The sequence below is a fragment of the Pteronotus mesoamericanus genome, unplaced genomic scaffold (assembly GCF_021234165.1).
Source record: "Pteronotus mesoamericanus isolate MK-2021 breed Mesoamerican mustached bat unplaced genomic scaffold, CSHL_Meso_final scaffold_54, whole genome shotgun sequence".
In the NCBI taxonomy this organism is placed as follows: domain Eukaryota; kingdom Metazoa; phylum Chordata; class Mammalia; order Chiroptera; family Mormoopidae; genus Pteronotus; species Pteronotus mesoamericanus.
In genome coordinates this window covers 23,255,618-23,271,589 of record NW_026555321.1, presented here as the reverse complement: position 1 = coordinate 23,271,589, position 15,972 = coordinate 23,255,618, and the positions used below count along the sequence as shown (strand labels likewise).

At 37.6% G+C, this 15,972-nt stretch overlaps 1 protein-coding gene across 2 annotated transcripts in view; it reads right to left on the bottom strand.

Annotated features, from left to right (window-relative positions):
- Positions 1-15,972, bottom strand: part of PPP2R3A (protein phosphatase 2 regulatory subunit B''alpha) — a 174,033-nt gene that overhangs the window by 133,672 nt on the left and 24,389 nt on the right. The window contains exons 2-3 of one of the 2 annotated variants that reach the window (XM_054595294.1): positions 10,711-10,898; positions 3,787-3,851 (exon numbers count right to left, since the gene is read on the bottom strand). The gene's annotated coding sequence lies outside the window, so the exon portion shown is untranslated. The remainder of the gene's footprint in view (positions 1-3,786; positions 3,852-10,710; positions 10,899-15,972) is intronic. The other variant, XM_054595293.1, reaches the window with a different exon arrangement.

The window sequence follows — 15,972 nt, the reverse complement described above, 5'->3', positions numbered from 1 at the left end:
GCATATATCAACTTCAGATTTATTTTTACTGCTTAGTAGGTATTCTGCTACATAAATATACTTACATTTGTCTTATCTATTCACCAATCGACAGACATTTGCACTGTTTCTAGTACTGGCTATTACTAATTAAAGCTGCTATGGATAGGCAAGTAAATGTCTATTTGTGGATATGTGTTCATTTCTTTTGGGTAATTAACAGTGGTATTACTAGTTATCATAAGTGTACACTTAATTTTATAATAACCTGTAGAACTGTTTTCCAAGGTTCTACTATTTTACTCTCTTATCAACACTTAAGAGCTCTAGTGGCTCTACATCCTTTTGGATACTTGTTAGTTTCTTCAATTTTAGCCATTTTAGTGGGTGTGAAGTACTATCCCTAATGACTAACCATGTTGAACATTTTTTGACAGGCTTATTAGCAATTCACATGTATCTTCTGTGAAGTGCCTATTCAAATTTTTGGGTTGTCTTTGATTATCCAGTTCTAAGAATTCATTTATATATTTTAGATACAGGTATTTTCTCTGGTCTGTGGCTTTCCATTTTCTTAGTAGTAGAAGGTTTTAATCCTACCAATTTCTATTAATCCAAATAAATTGATTTTTCTTTTATACCTAATCCTTTTGTCTCTTGCCTGAAAAACCTTTGCGTATGCCAAGGTCATGAAGATTTTCTCTTACGGAATTTTTTTTTGGGGGTGGGTAGTTCTATAATTCTAACTCTGATGTTTAGCTCTATGATCTTAATTTTTATCAATGCTATAAGGCTGAGTTTAAAGATCATCCAGCACCATTTATTTGTTTAAAAGACTGTGCCCATTGAGTTATGTTGAAACCTTTGTTGAAAAACAAATGGTCATATGAATGAGTTTATTTCTAGATTCTCTAATTTTGTCTTTATATACACCAATACCATCCTGGGATTTTGATTGGAATTTAAATGAATTTAAATCTCCATTTGGTGATAATGGGGATCTTAACAATATTAAGTCTCTAATCTGTACACAATCCATGTACATAGTATATGTTTCCATTTACTCATTTATTCAGATGCTCTTTCATTTTTCTCAGCAATATTTTTAGGTCTTTAATTAAATTTATTCTCAAGCAGTTTATGATTTCTGGTGCTCATGTAAATGGTACTGTTATTTTAATTTCATTTTCCATTGTGTTTGTTGCTGGTGTTTAGAAACACACTTGATTTATGTGTATTGCACTTGTCGCTCACTACTTTGCTGAATTAACTTATTAAGTATAGTATTTTATTTTTTTGGTAAATACTTTGGGATCCTTTAAATAGACAACCACTTTGAGAAGAGAGATAGTTTTACTTTTTCCTTTCCAATATTTACTGCGTTACTGCCCATTACACTGGCCAGGATCTCAAAAAAAAAAAAAAAAAAAAAAAAAAGGTGAATAGAAGAAGTGAGTTCAAAAATTCCTGTCTTGTACTCTGATTTTTGGGTAAAAGCATTCAGTCTTTCACCATAAAGTATAATGATAGCCGTAGGTTTTTTGGTAGACACCTTTTATCAAATTGAGAAAGCTCTCTTCTATTTCTTGTTTGTTGGGAGTTTTAAAAAATCTAATACAGTTGTTTAATTTTGTCAGAATAATAACTTACTCTGCATCTATTGAGATGATCACATCACATACCTTTTACTATTTATTTTGTTAATGTGTTAGAAATGGGATGAGAGGATGGAAATTAGTATCATGAAGGCAAGGCTTAGTGTTTAAAATTTATGAATAAGAGATCCAAGGTGGTGGAAGAGTAAGAGGAAGCTGCACTAACCTCTTCTCAGGACCAATCTGGAATTACAACTAAATTGTAGAGAAATCATCCTGGGTAACCAACCAAACACTAGCTGGAGAGAAGCCTTACAACCAGGGAAAGACAGAAGAAAACATTTCACCACAATGAGATTGGTAGGGAGTGTGGAGGAGGTGTGAGAGGGCCAGCTGCGCTTTCATGGCACAGAGCTGAAGTTCCGGAGGAATATTTCAGCAGCCAAAAAGGTTCCCCTGAGAATTGTGCAGTCTAAACCTCAAGCTGGGCTCCGTAGCCTACAGCACCAGAGCCAGAAAGGAAACCAGATAACATCCAGCTGTGAAAAGCAGCAGGGTTTCTGTTTGCCAGGGAAAGATGGCTAGAGATTTAGAGAACCTCTTACAGGGCCAAAGCACAAAATTTCATTTGAAGCCACTTACCCAGGGCTCTGGCAGAGGAAGGGCAGAATGGACTAGAGATGCTTGAAGAGAGTCTGGGGTTGGTGGCTCTGGGGAAAGAACTGAAGGAACAGCCACCAGGTTCCCTGTGCTGAGTCATTTCCCATACTGCAGAAGCCATCTTTCTCAAGCAGAGCACTCCCCTCCAAGTGACATCAGCATAAGGGGAGGCAATGCCCACAAAAATTACTCTGCCCCACCCTGTGGAGCTTAAGCTGCTGATTACAACTTGAGGCTATATGACTGATTAGTTCAACAATTAAGGCAGATCTCTAGGAGCTCTACTAGACCTCAGCAGACCCTCCCCATGCCCAGGATTGGTAAAACCTAAGCCTGGTGCACAGCCTGCTTCTTCCTGCACACAAATAGGGCCAGCAGAGGGAGCTACCCACTGTGAAACACAGATCCACACAGGTAGACCAGGGCCAGTCACAAGTAGTGTCTGACAAAGGCCTATACTAGAATCTGCAGATCTACCTAATACATAGAAACAAGTACAAATAAGCAGCCAAACTGGGAAGAGAAAGAAATAGACCTCGAATGAAAGAACAAGAGAATACTCCAGAAGAAGCACTAGATGAAATGGAGGCAAGCAATTTATCAGGCAGAGGGTTTATAGTAATGATTCTAAGCATACCCAAGAGCATGAAAAAAAACATAGAAACCATAAAGAAGGACCAGTCAGAAATAAAGAATGCTACTTCTGGTCAAGATGGAGGCATAGGTAGACACATTTTGCCTCCTCACACAACCACAAGAAGACTCACAACTAACCTCCAAACAAAAAAGCCACCACAATTGCCAGAAAATTGACTGTATGGAAGTCTGATAACTGAGGATTTAAAAAAGCCATATTCGTCCAGGCAGGTAGGAGAGGTGGGGTTGTGAAGCAGGGGTGGAGAGGGTGCGGTGTGACGCGGAGAGGCAGCGGTGGCATGGGTGGTCCCACATTCACATGTGGTGGATAAAAATTGGGAGGGGTACCTTGGGAACAGGTGAACCTAGCCCAAGGCTAGACTATGCAGCCCAGGGTTCCAGTGCCGGGAAGATAAAGACTCATAACTTCTGGCTATAAAAACCAGTGGGAACTGGGGCAGCAGAAGAAATTGCCTGTTACTCAAGGGAGTCCATTAAAGGGCCTGAATGGACCCAGAACATACACAACCTCACCCACTCTGGGAATCACCATCAGGGCAACAACTAGAAGGATGCCAGTTGCATATGGGAAGTGGGTGAACTGACTGGCAACAGGGTGAGTGCTGGGCAAACCTCCAGAAGCCAGGTAGCAGCATTTTCCCCACTTTGAAACCTCCCTGCAACACAGCACCACAAAGCAGTGAAGCAGACTGCCCTGCTCTCCCATATACCTAAGGTTCCGCCCACATAACTTAACAGATTTGTTAAGACAGAGAGTCAAAGCAACTCTACCTAATACATGGAAACAAATACAGGGAGGCTGCCAAATTGAGGAGACTAAAAAATATGGCACAAATGAAAGAACAGAGTAAAACCCCAGAAAAAGAACTAAACGAAATGGAGATAGCGAACATACCAGATGCAGACTTCAAAACACTGGTGATCAGGAAACTCAAAGAACTCACTGAGTACAGGAAAAACCTAAGGGAAGAAATGAAGGCTACACTAAGTGAAATGAAGAAAAATACAGAGGGAACCAACAGTGAGGAGAAGGAAGATGGGATCCAAACCAATGATTTGGAACAGAAGGAAGAAATAAACATTCGTCCAGAACAGAATGAAGAAACAAGAATTCAAAAAATGAGAAGCATATAAGAAGACTCTAGGACATCTCCAGTTATGCCAATATCTGATTCATAGGTATGCCAGAAAGGGAAGAGGGAGAGAAACTGAAAACTTATTTGAAAAAATAATGAAAGAAAACTTCCCTATTTTGGAAAAGGAAATAGACATCCAAGTCCACGGAGCACAGAGTCCCAAACAAGTTGGACCCGAACAGGATCACACAAAGACACATCAGAATTAAAATGTCAAAGGTTAAAGATAAAGAGAGAATATTAAAAACAGTAAGAGAAAAGCAGAGAATTACTTACAAATGAGTTCCCATAAGACTGTCATCTGGTTTTTCAAAAGAAACTTTGCAGGCAAGACGGAACTAGCAAGAATTATTCAAAGAGATGAAAAGCAAGGACCTCCAACCAAAATTACTCTATCCAGCAAAGCTATGTTTTAGAATAGAATGGCAGATAAGATGCTTCCCAGACAAGGTAAAGCTAAAGGAATTCATCATCACCAAACCCTTATATGAAATGTTAAAGGGACTCATTTAAGAAAAAGAAGATGACCAAAACTACGAACAGTAAAATGACAACAAACTCACAACTATCAACAACTGAATGTAAAAAACAAAACCAACTAAGCAAACAGACAGGACAGGAAGAGAATCACAGAAATGGAGATCACATGGAGGGTTATCAGCATGGAGAGGGAAGGGGGAGGATGGGGAAAAGGTACAGGGGTTAAGAGGCATAATTGGTAGTTACATAATAGACAAGGGGATGTTAAGAAATAGAGAAGTCAAAGAACTTATGTGCATGACCCATGGACATACAGTATGTGGTGGGGATTGCTGGAGGGTAGGGCGGTACCAAGCGGAGGGGGTCAAAGAGGGAGAATTAGAACTGTTAAGAACATAATCAATAAAATATACTTAAAAAAGAAATAAAGAATGCAATATCTGAAATAAATAATACACTGGAAGGAATAAACAGCAGGTTAGATGAAGCAGAGGAGCAAATCAGTGATTTGGTAGACAAGGTAGAAAAAAACACCCAAGCAGAGCAGCAAAAGATAAAAAGACTTGAAAAAGATTAGGAGAACTTAAGAAACATTTTGGAACACATGAAGCGTAAAAACATCTGTATCATAGTAATACCAGAAGGAGGAGAGAGTGAGGCAAGGGGTCAAGAATGTACTTGAAGAAATAATGACTGAAAACTTCCCTAATCTGGTAAAGGGAAAAGACACACAAGTCCAGGAAGCTCAGAGAGACCCAAACAAGTTGGACTGAAAGAGGACTGTACTGAGACACATCATAACTAAAATGACAAGGCTTAAAGACAAGGAGAGAGTCCTAAAAACCACAAAAAAAAAAGCAAGTAGTTAACTACAAGAGAGCACCAATTCTGATCTATCATGTGATTACTCAACAGAAACGTTTCAGACCAAAAGTGGTGCGAAATATTCAAGGTGATGAAAAGCGAGGGCCTACGACCAAGGCTACTTTACCCAGCAAGGCTATCATTTAAAACTGAATGAGAAATAAGAAGCTTCCCAGAAAAGAAAAAGCTAAAGGAGTTTGTTAATACCAAACCCATACTGCAACAAATGTTAAAGGGCTTGCTTTAATAAGAAGAAAATGAAAAAGAAAGAAAAAAATAAAAGGAAAACAGTCTAACAATAAAATGGAACTTATATATGTATATTAATAATCACTTTAAGTGTAAATGGCTTAAATGCTCCAACCAAGAGATATAGGGTAGCTGAATGTATAAGAAAACAAGACCCATATATATATATATTGCCTACAAAAGACACATCTCGGAAAAATAGATACACAAAGACTAAAAGTGAAGGGATAGAAATTGATATATCATGCAAATAGAAAAGGGGAAAAAAAGCTGGGGTAGCAGTATTTCTATCTGACAAAATAGACTTTAAAAACAAGGCTATAGTAAGAGACAAAGAAGGGCATTACATAATAATAACGGGAACAACACAACAGGAGGATATAACCCTAGTAAACATTTACGCTCCCAAGATAGGAGCACTTAAATATGTGAAGCAAATCTTGATGGACATAAAGGGAGAGAACGACAGAAATACAGTCACAGTTGGGGATTTTAATGCTCTACTGACTTTAGTGGATGATCTTTCAGACATGAAATCAACGAGGAGACAATAGCCTTAAATGACACACTACACTAGATCAAATGGATTTAATTGATATCTTCAGAATATTTCATGCTAAAGTAGCACAATATACATACTTTCCAAGTGTACATGGAGCATTTTCTGGGAGAGACCACATTAGGATACAAAAAAGGGCTCAATAAATTTAAGAAGATTGAAATCATATCAAGATTTCTTTTTTTTTTACCACAATGCTATGAAACTGGAAGTCAATCACAAGAACACTGAAAAACATGCAAAGATATGGAAGCCAAATAACATGCTATTAAACAATGAATGGGTCAACAATGAGATCAAGGAAGAAATCAAAGATACCTTTAAACAAGTGAAAATGAGGACACAACAATCCAAAATCTGTGGGACACTGGGAAAATAATTCTAAGATGGAAATTCATAGCATTACAGGCCTATCTCAAAGAACAGCAACAACAACAAAAAGCTCAAATAAACAATCTAACTTTACACTTAAAGGAACTTGAAAGAGAACAACAAACAAAGCCCAAAGTGTGTAGAAGGAAGGAAATAATAAAGCTCAGAGCAGAAATAAATGAGTTAGTCTAAAAAAAAAAAGAAAAAGATGCAAAAGATCAATGAATCCAAGAGCTGTTCCTTTGAAAAAATAAATAACATTGCCCTGGCTGGTGTGGCTCAGTGGACTGAGTGCTGGCCTGCTAACCAAAGGGCCACTGGTTTGATGGTTTGATTCCCAGTCAGGGCACATGCCTGGGTTGTGGGCCATGTCCCCAGTTGGGGGTGCATGAGAGGCAGCCACACACTTATGTCTCTCTCTCTCTCTTTCTCCCTCCCTTCTGTTCTCTCAAAATAAATGAAATCTTAAAAAAAAAAAAAAAAAAAAAAAAAAGTAAATGATATTAACAAACCTTCAACCAGACTCATCCAAAAAAAAAAAAAAAAAAAAAGACAGGACACGTATAAATAAAGTCAGAACTGAAAGAGGAGAAATAACAACTGACACCAAAGAAAATACAAAGGATTATAAGATATAAGAGAATATTATGAACAACTATATGCCAACCAATGGGACAATCTGGATGAAATGGATAAATACCTAGAAACACACAGGCTTCCAAAAATAAATCAGGAGAATCAGAGAATCTGAACAGACAGATTACACCTGGTGAAACAAACAGTAACCAAAAAACTCCCAAAAACAAAAGCCTTGAACCAGATGGCTACACTGGTGAATTTTACCAATCCTTCTAAGAAGAACACACACTTCTCCTCCTCAAACTATTTCATAAAACTCAAGAGTAGGATCCCAAACCCATTTTACAAGGCCAGCATTATCTTAATTCCAAAACCAGATAAAGACACTACAAAGAAAGAAAATTATAGGCCAACATCCTTGATGAACATAGGTGCTAAAATCCTCAACGAATAGTAGCAACCTGAAGATAGCATGGACAAATGGGATTTATTCTGGGAATGCAAGGTTGGTACAACATTTGCAAATCAATAAATGTGATTCACCATTTAAACAAAATGAAGGATAAAAACCACATATTACACTATACTATACGGCCACAGTAATCAAAACAGCATGGCATTGGCATACAAAGAAGTATAGCTCAATGGAACAGAACAGAGAGCCTAGAAATAAACCTACACCTTTATAGTTGATTAATATGCAACAGAGAAAACAAGCACATACAATGGGCTAAAGATAGCTTATTCAATAAATGGTGTTGGAAAAATGGGACAGACACATACAGAAAAATAAAACTAGACATGTTCTTATACCACACACATAAATTCAAAATGGATCAAAGACTTAAATGTTAGACCTGAAACCATAAAAATTGTAGAAGGAAACAAAGGCAGCAATATTTTATCAGATATATCTCCCTCAGCAAGGGAGACGACAAAAAACAACAAAAAATGGGACTATATCAAACTAAAATGTTTTTGCACAGAAGCTGAAATCATCAACAAAATACGAAGACAATCCACAGAATGGTAGAAAATATTCACCAATACATCTGATAAAGGGTTAATATCCAAAATGTATAAAGGACTTAAAAAACTCAACACCAAAAAAACAAACAACCCAACTTAAAAATGGGAAAAGGATCTGAATAAACACTTCTCCAAAAAGGACTTACAGAGAGCCAATAGACAAATGCAAAGATGCTCAACATCACTAATCATCAGAGAAATGCAAATAAAAACCACAATGAGATATCACCGCACGCCTGTCAGAACAGCTATCATCAATAAACTGAGAAACAAATGTTGGTGAAGATGTGGAGAAAGGAGAACCCTTACACACTGTTGGTAGGAATGCAGCTTGGTGCAGCCACTACGGAAAGCAATATGAAGATACCTCAAAAAATTAAAAATGGATCTGCCTTTTGAACCAGTGATCCCCACTTCTGGGAATATATCTGAAGGGACCCAAACACTAATTTCAAAGGATATGAGCACCCCTATGTCCACTGCAATGTTATTTACAATCGCCAAGATATGGAAAAAGCCCAAGTGTCCATCAGTAAATAAGAAGATAAAACAACTATGGAAATTTACACAATGGAATACTACTCGGCCATAAAAAAAGAAGAAAATTTACCCTTTGTGACGGTATGGATGGATCTAGAGCAGGAGTCCCCAACCTCCGGGCCGCAGGCTAGTATGGGTCTGTGGCCTGTTAGGAACCAGGCTGCACAAGAGGAGGTGAGTTTGAATGTAATGTGCTTGAATTATCCCCCTGCATCCTGGTCCCTGGAAAATTGGTCTTCCACGAGACCAGTCCCTGGTGCCAAAAGGGTTGGGGAACCACTGATCTAGCTAGAGTACATTATGTGACATGAAATAAGCCAGTCAGAGAAAGATAAATACCGTATGATTTCGCTCACATGCAGAATCTAATGAACAAACTAACAATGAAAATGGGGGCAGACCAAATAGATGAAGAGCAGAATGACAACTTGGGAGGGGGGAGGGGAGGGGGGGGAGGAACTGAGGAAAAAGGACTCATTGACATGGACAACAGTGTGGTGATTGTGGGGGAGAGAGGGTATAAGGGAACTAAATGATAACAGAAAAAATACAATAACAATTAGATAAAAAATAAAATTTCTGAATGATGAATTTGCAATGTGTATGTATTTATAACTATGAAGATAAATAATGGAAAAGATAGCTAAAAAACACTGACAGTGGCTCTGAGGAGCAGCCTAGCTGAGAGTAAAAACTTGGAAACTTATGTTTTTTACAAGCCTTTTAAGTACTGAGACTTTAAACATGAGAATTCATATATAATATTAATAATCAATTTTAAAAATTAAAAAATGGGTTCTAGGGAGGTGTAACGATAAGGCTGGGTCTGATTATTGTGTGCTAGCTAAGACTGGGGGACAAAGATGTAGGGGAGATAAATTCAGCTTCAGGCATGGGGTAGTCTGGCTTCAAGAAGATATCCCTCATGCAGATGGATATATGTGGCACTGAAGTGATGGGAGTTGAAAATAAAGGTCTGGAATAAGTATCAGATAAAACTTTTAAAGTTACAAGAGTGGACAAGACTGAACATGCATAGAATAAGAAAAGGGCCAAGGACAAAATTCTTAGAAAGGCTGGCACGTATGGGGTGAGAAGGATGCCAGGAAGGAGACAGAGAATTAATTTTCAAAGGGCAGGAAGAGAACCAGCCAAATATGACACGGAAGTCAAGGGACCAAAGTGTTTCATTCTTCCAACACGTTGAATTCCAAAGATTTTGTTTACCACCAAACATTAGAGCTACAGTTTTCTTTTGCAAGTATTTCTCCTTAATTTCATGGAGAAATTTGGGAAATTAATAAAACCTTAACATAAGTGTAATGATGGAAAATAGAGATTGGTGTATATATATGTTTTATGTTGCTGTTTATGTGCTCTATTTCAGGAAACATCTGGAGGAGAAAGCCTGAGGTAAAGAGCTTCCACTGCTTATCTCAATTGATAAAAGGGTTCAAAAAGAAAATGATCAACATAAATCTTGTAGGCACAAGAGAAAACTAGATGAATACCTATGTTAGTTAGATGGGACAATTTAAAAACTTGGAAGAGGAAAAATTGTAGAAAAATGACTAAAAGCTTTTTATTTAACAGAGTACACAAGGTGTGATGATTCAGAAGTAATGAGTCATTTAGAAATAATAAAACTACTATATTTGCCTGGAAAATTCAGGGACTCTTTGGTGGATGACTCAGTATGGAAACATCCCAAGAGAACAATTTAGAGGAATACAAAAACATATACCATAGAACTACTTGTAGGGAAAAAAAGGAGACCTGAAGTATTTTATTTGTTGTGTTCACTCCAAGAATAGTTGAGAAAATAAATTAAGAAACTTCTTAAAAGGAAGACTTTTCTGATGCACAAAGAAATTACATACATGAATATGAAAGAACAACTAATGTTTTAGGGTTAGGGCTAGCACTTAATGAGGCTAAAAGTAAAATAAGAACATCTCGGTAGCAGGCCTCATTTGAGCTTATGGAAATTAGGAAGTGCCTGAAAACTTACTTTTATTTTTACTCCAGTGGAGAAACAGGAAATGTGGCTGAGGGGAAAAGCACCAGGTGGGCAGTCAGGAGCTCCTATTCCAGCTTCAGCTTCCACACTCACCAACTGAGGAAGCTGGTCAAGGCACACCCCTCACTGGGACTTCACTCTCTCTTCTGGAAAAGCAGGATGAAAAATGGCTCTGGGGTCTAGGGAACATGAGAAAAGCAAAAAATTTTTTCTTGATTAGAATGAGAAAAAAGCTACATTTTACCAGAGAACAATTTTGTAGATGTGGGAAGCACAATGAACTGCCTATTAATTTTTAATGCATGTAATTTGCAAAGCTACTGATTTCCCTGAGTACTGGCTCTGAAAGGAAAATTTGAGGATTAAAATTTCACTATTTTATAATTTAAAAAATTTTATGTATTATTTTATATACCAAAACATCAACAGTGGTTGTCTGCTGGTAGTATTTTAATTTAATTCATATATTTTCCTTTCTTTTTCTTATTTTGGAGATCATATATAAATCAAATTACATTCCATATATAAAAATCACTTGGACAGGTTAGAAGAATATACAATGCAGTTTAATAAACTTTTGAGTGCCACTATAAACCAGGTACTCTTCAAGGTGAGGAAATGATAATCTATAATTTTGCTTCAAAGCAGCTTACAAGGTGAGTAGGCAGAGGAAGAGAATACCTAACCTTTATATCAAGGAGAACATTCCAGAAGACTGCGGAGCCCAGTCCTGGAGTACAGCATAAGTAGCTAGCTGCAAAAAGGGGAAATGGCTTGTGGACAAAGAGAGCAAAGCAGGAGGTAGCACGGGATGTGTGAGGAGCTACCCGGAGTTTGGTATTATTCTAGTCTCAAGTGTGAAGAGAGACCTCTGGAAGCTACAGCTGCAGGGGTGGGGCAGAGGCAACGTAGCATCAGAGAGGTCCTGAGTGGTTCAGTGGAGGCAGAAGGGGACAAGGTCAGCGTTACACTGCAGGCAGAACACAGACAGAGTTGGGGAAGCAAGACCAAAGCGAGGTAGGTAGAAGGCCTCTGTAGATTCCAGAAAAGAATCTATGAGGCTACAGATGAAGACAGCTCACAAGGGTGTCCAACTTGTGGCCTGCTGGCCGCACGCAGCCCAGCATGGCTGTGAATGTGGCCCAACACAATATTATACATTTACTTAAAACATTATGAGGGTTTTTTGTGATTACGTGTCATAATGTATTTAACGTGTGGCTCAAGACAACTCTTCTTCCAGTGTGGAGCAGAGATGCCAGAGGTTGGACACCCGTGGCTCAGAGGCTTAAGTGACTAAGCCATGATCACAAATCTGTGAGCAGGATTATGAATGTCTTTTATCTTTAAATCCTGTGCTTTTTACATCCCTATAGGCACAAATTCTGGTTGAAGCTAACAACAGATCTCAAATTTGTTTTTATTAAGTAAATTATAGATTTTACAAAAGACTACTAATTTGTTTACATTAATTATCTAAAATGTTAAGGGCATTATAGAAAACAAGCAAAGCTTGACTTGTAAGGAGCTTATGGGATAAAAGAAATGAGACAAAAAAAAATCAAGTCATTCAATAGGTATCTATCCTCCTCCTGGGCCCAATGGAAATCACAATTTAGTGACAGCTACTTTTAGAATATAATTTTTATATCCTTTTGGTACAAGTGAGCAGAGGCTCTTCAGAGCAACTGGGCAATTCTACAAAATGACCAGGATCCTGGAGTAAAATAGGGCATGGGTCAAAGGAAAACTTGCTTGAATGGGACAATTAGGAACAGGACAAAAATCCCAAACGATGGCATGGATGCCAGAAAACTGGGGAGGGGCCTGGAATTGCCTTCAACACAGCTTGGATTTGATAGATCAAAGTTGTTTATTTTTTAATCTTTATATAACAGTAATGACTGTAGAAATAAGACATACCTGATGAGAGAAAGAGAGAGAAAATCAAAGGTCACACCTAGAGATAGTATTAATGTGAACATTTTGTAAATGTCTTTTCTGTCTTTAAATATACATAACACAGACATGGGAGTTTTTGTGAATATTTATTTTATATTTTTAAACAAAAGTGAGATTTAATTATAGTTTATTACCTTCTTTTTACTTGCCATAAAAATAAAAATCTGTATCATATACCTCATATACATTGCGTAGATATACCAAATTTACTTACTCAATTATCTACTAAGGCACATTAGGCTATATGATAACTAAGGTGCAGAAAGGAAGCAAACAGCAAGTAATAAAACTGATTTAGCTATGGCAGCATTTTCAATATTCAAAGGTAGAAAGAGGTAAGACATGTGGAAGCTCTTGAGATTTTAGTGTTCCAGACATAAGATGAATAATGTCTGAATCTGGAATTCTTTGTAGATGAAGAGGAATTTCCAAAAGAGAAACAAAAAAGACTGCAACCCAACACATACTAGAGATGAAGTAATTTCAAATCTTCACATCTGCAGAACAGATAGAATGTCAAAGAGAGCAGACAACTAAAACAGTGGGTGGACTGCCAGGGAAAAACCAAGTGTCATTCTAGTGATAATCCACAACCATAGCTTTCCAAGGAAGTGACAGATATCCCCAAATTGTGTTCTAACAGAAAGTGCACTGAATGTTTCTTGTGAGATGCTAGGTGGCCTTGAAGACTTCATGTATCCTCTCTGGGCCTCTGTCCTTTGGCCTGGCTCTGTGAGTTACAAACTGTGCTTGTCAGAGTTCCCCTGGAAGCTGCCAATACTAGGCATTTCCCACTGTGACCAGAATAACTCTGCTTTTATCTGTTTTATATATTAGGTCTCCAAAAATATTTTTATTTGGAAAAACAGAGTTCCACATCTAAACAATTATTCTTAAAAATCACAGGATTTTAAAAAAATATCATTCACCCTTCAGTTTATTTGTTAATCACAAAGGTAAACATGTAATTTTACAATGAAGGATAAGAAAGTCACCACCTTAACGCCTTAGTTAAATTTAGCATCACTAATGGTGGGACAATTAAATAATATGTACAATACCTCTTGATATGATGCAATATGAAGATGAAAGTATCACTTATGGAGTGTTTTTGCCAAAAATACTTAGCTTTAATCAATCTTTTAGATCTAATGTCAGATTATAGGAAAAACAGGCAATAGACAAGTAAGTTAAACAATACCATGAGGAAACGGAGAAATTTATGATATGGATCATTCTAAGACAATTAGCCTGGTCTCTTCAATCAGACAGCCATCATGGGGGGAAAAGTACGTGTGTGAGGTATATTGGGAGTGGGGGGAAGGAGATGGAAGAAACACCAACTATAAAGACTCTGAGGTGGAAGTATGTCTTGAATGTTTTAGCAAGAATGAGAATGGCCATGTGACCAGACTTTGACTGAGATGGGAAGCTACTGAAGAATTCTGAACAGAGAAATATGACATGGTCTGAATTATTTTTAATAAGATAATTCTGGTTGCTGTGATGAGAATAGACTACAGGAACAAGAGTGGAAACGGGGAGACCAAATTGGCCTGGAATAATCCAGGCAAAAGATGATGCTGGTTTGAATCAGGCAGTAGCAAGGGAAGGGTGAAAAGTAGTTAGATTCTGGATATATTTTGAAACAAGAGCCAATGGGACAAATGTGCGGATTTTGTGGAAAAGAAGGAGGTCAAGGATAAATTTAAGGTTTTTTTGTTTTGTTTTTTTTTGCTTGAAGAGCTGGAATAAGAGAATTAATATGAACTGAGAGCAGGAAGACAGCAGGATGAACAGATTTGTTGGTGGCCAAGGAAGTGGTGGTGGCAAAGGAGGTCAGTGATTCAGTTTTGAATGTTACTTTTGACATGCCTATTAGACATTCTGGTAAAGATGTACAGAATGATGCTGGAGAATTGAGTCTGGACTTCAGGGGAGATATTTGGGCTGACACAAATGACACAAATTTGGGTCATTTTTAAAGCCTTGAGACTCGATGAGATCACCAAGGGAGGAAAAACAGAAATAGAAATATTTATTTTATGATAAATCTTACTCTGTAAGATTCTATAGAAGTGTTTATTTCTGAATAAGAATACAAAAAGAAACATGCGAAGGCTGAACTCGGGGGTATTCAAACATGCAGAGTAGCACTGTCTAATGGAACTTCCTATGATGATGAAACATTTATGTATCTGTGCCACACAAGAGGTAGCCACTATCCACATGTGGCTACTGAGTACTTGAAATATGACAACTGCAACTGAATAACTGGAATTTTAATCAAATAGCGACATGTAGCTAGTGGCTACAATATTGCACAGTGCAGATCTAGAGTTTGGGGAAGTAAAGAAGAATTAACAGAGACGACAAAGAAGTAGCCAGAGAGGAAGGAACTGTGAGACAGTTCTCTATGGGTGTCTTGTGTTTCTGGACACACTGCAAGTGAGACAATGACTCACTTGACAGTTAGTGATATGATATGATGTGATCGTTCTGGACTATCTTTTCAAGAATGTATAGCAACAGCCTTGGAAGACTTGTAGTATCTACTTCTGGAGCAAAGTGTCACTGTCCAGTATAATAAGGATAATGAATGTTTCCCTCTGGAACAAAGAGAAGGCATGCTTACAACCCATTGTAAATGTTTTGGGTTCTCTCAGACAGGTTTCCTTTCTAATATCACTACCTACCATGTGTGCAGGTGTAACGTGATCCCCTTCACATTGCCTAGAAGGTAAGTGCACTCAGAACCAGTATAAAAACACTGCTACTATGGCTACTGCTACTGCTGTAATAAGCTGTCTTTTTTTCTCTGATCCAGAAGTCCTGTGTCTTCCACCACCATTCATAAAACTATGGCAGACTAATCTGTTAATTTACAAAAAGAGTAAAATTTTAGATCCTTTATATAAAGTTCTTGACAAATATCTTAGAAGCCAAGTGAGGAAGCCATTTTAAGGAAGAGGGAGTGATCAACTCTACTCCTGAATGTTAAGTAAAGTAAGTATTGAGAAATGAGAGATATAGACATGATAGGTAACTTGATAAGAATGGTTTTAATGGAATTGTGGAGGCAAAAATCTGACTGGCTTGAGTACAAAATAGAATGGGAAGAGAAATAGCAACAGAATATAGACAACTCTTTCAAGAAGTTTTGCTATGAAGTTTCAGTGAAATAAAGCAACAGAGGGGAAGGTGGAGTCAAGGAGGATTATTTTAAGATGGGAGAAATAAAAGCACATTTTCACAGACAAGACAATGATTCAGAAGAGAGGAAAACTGATA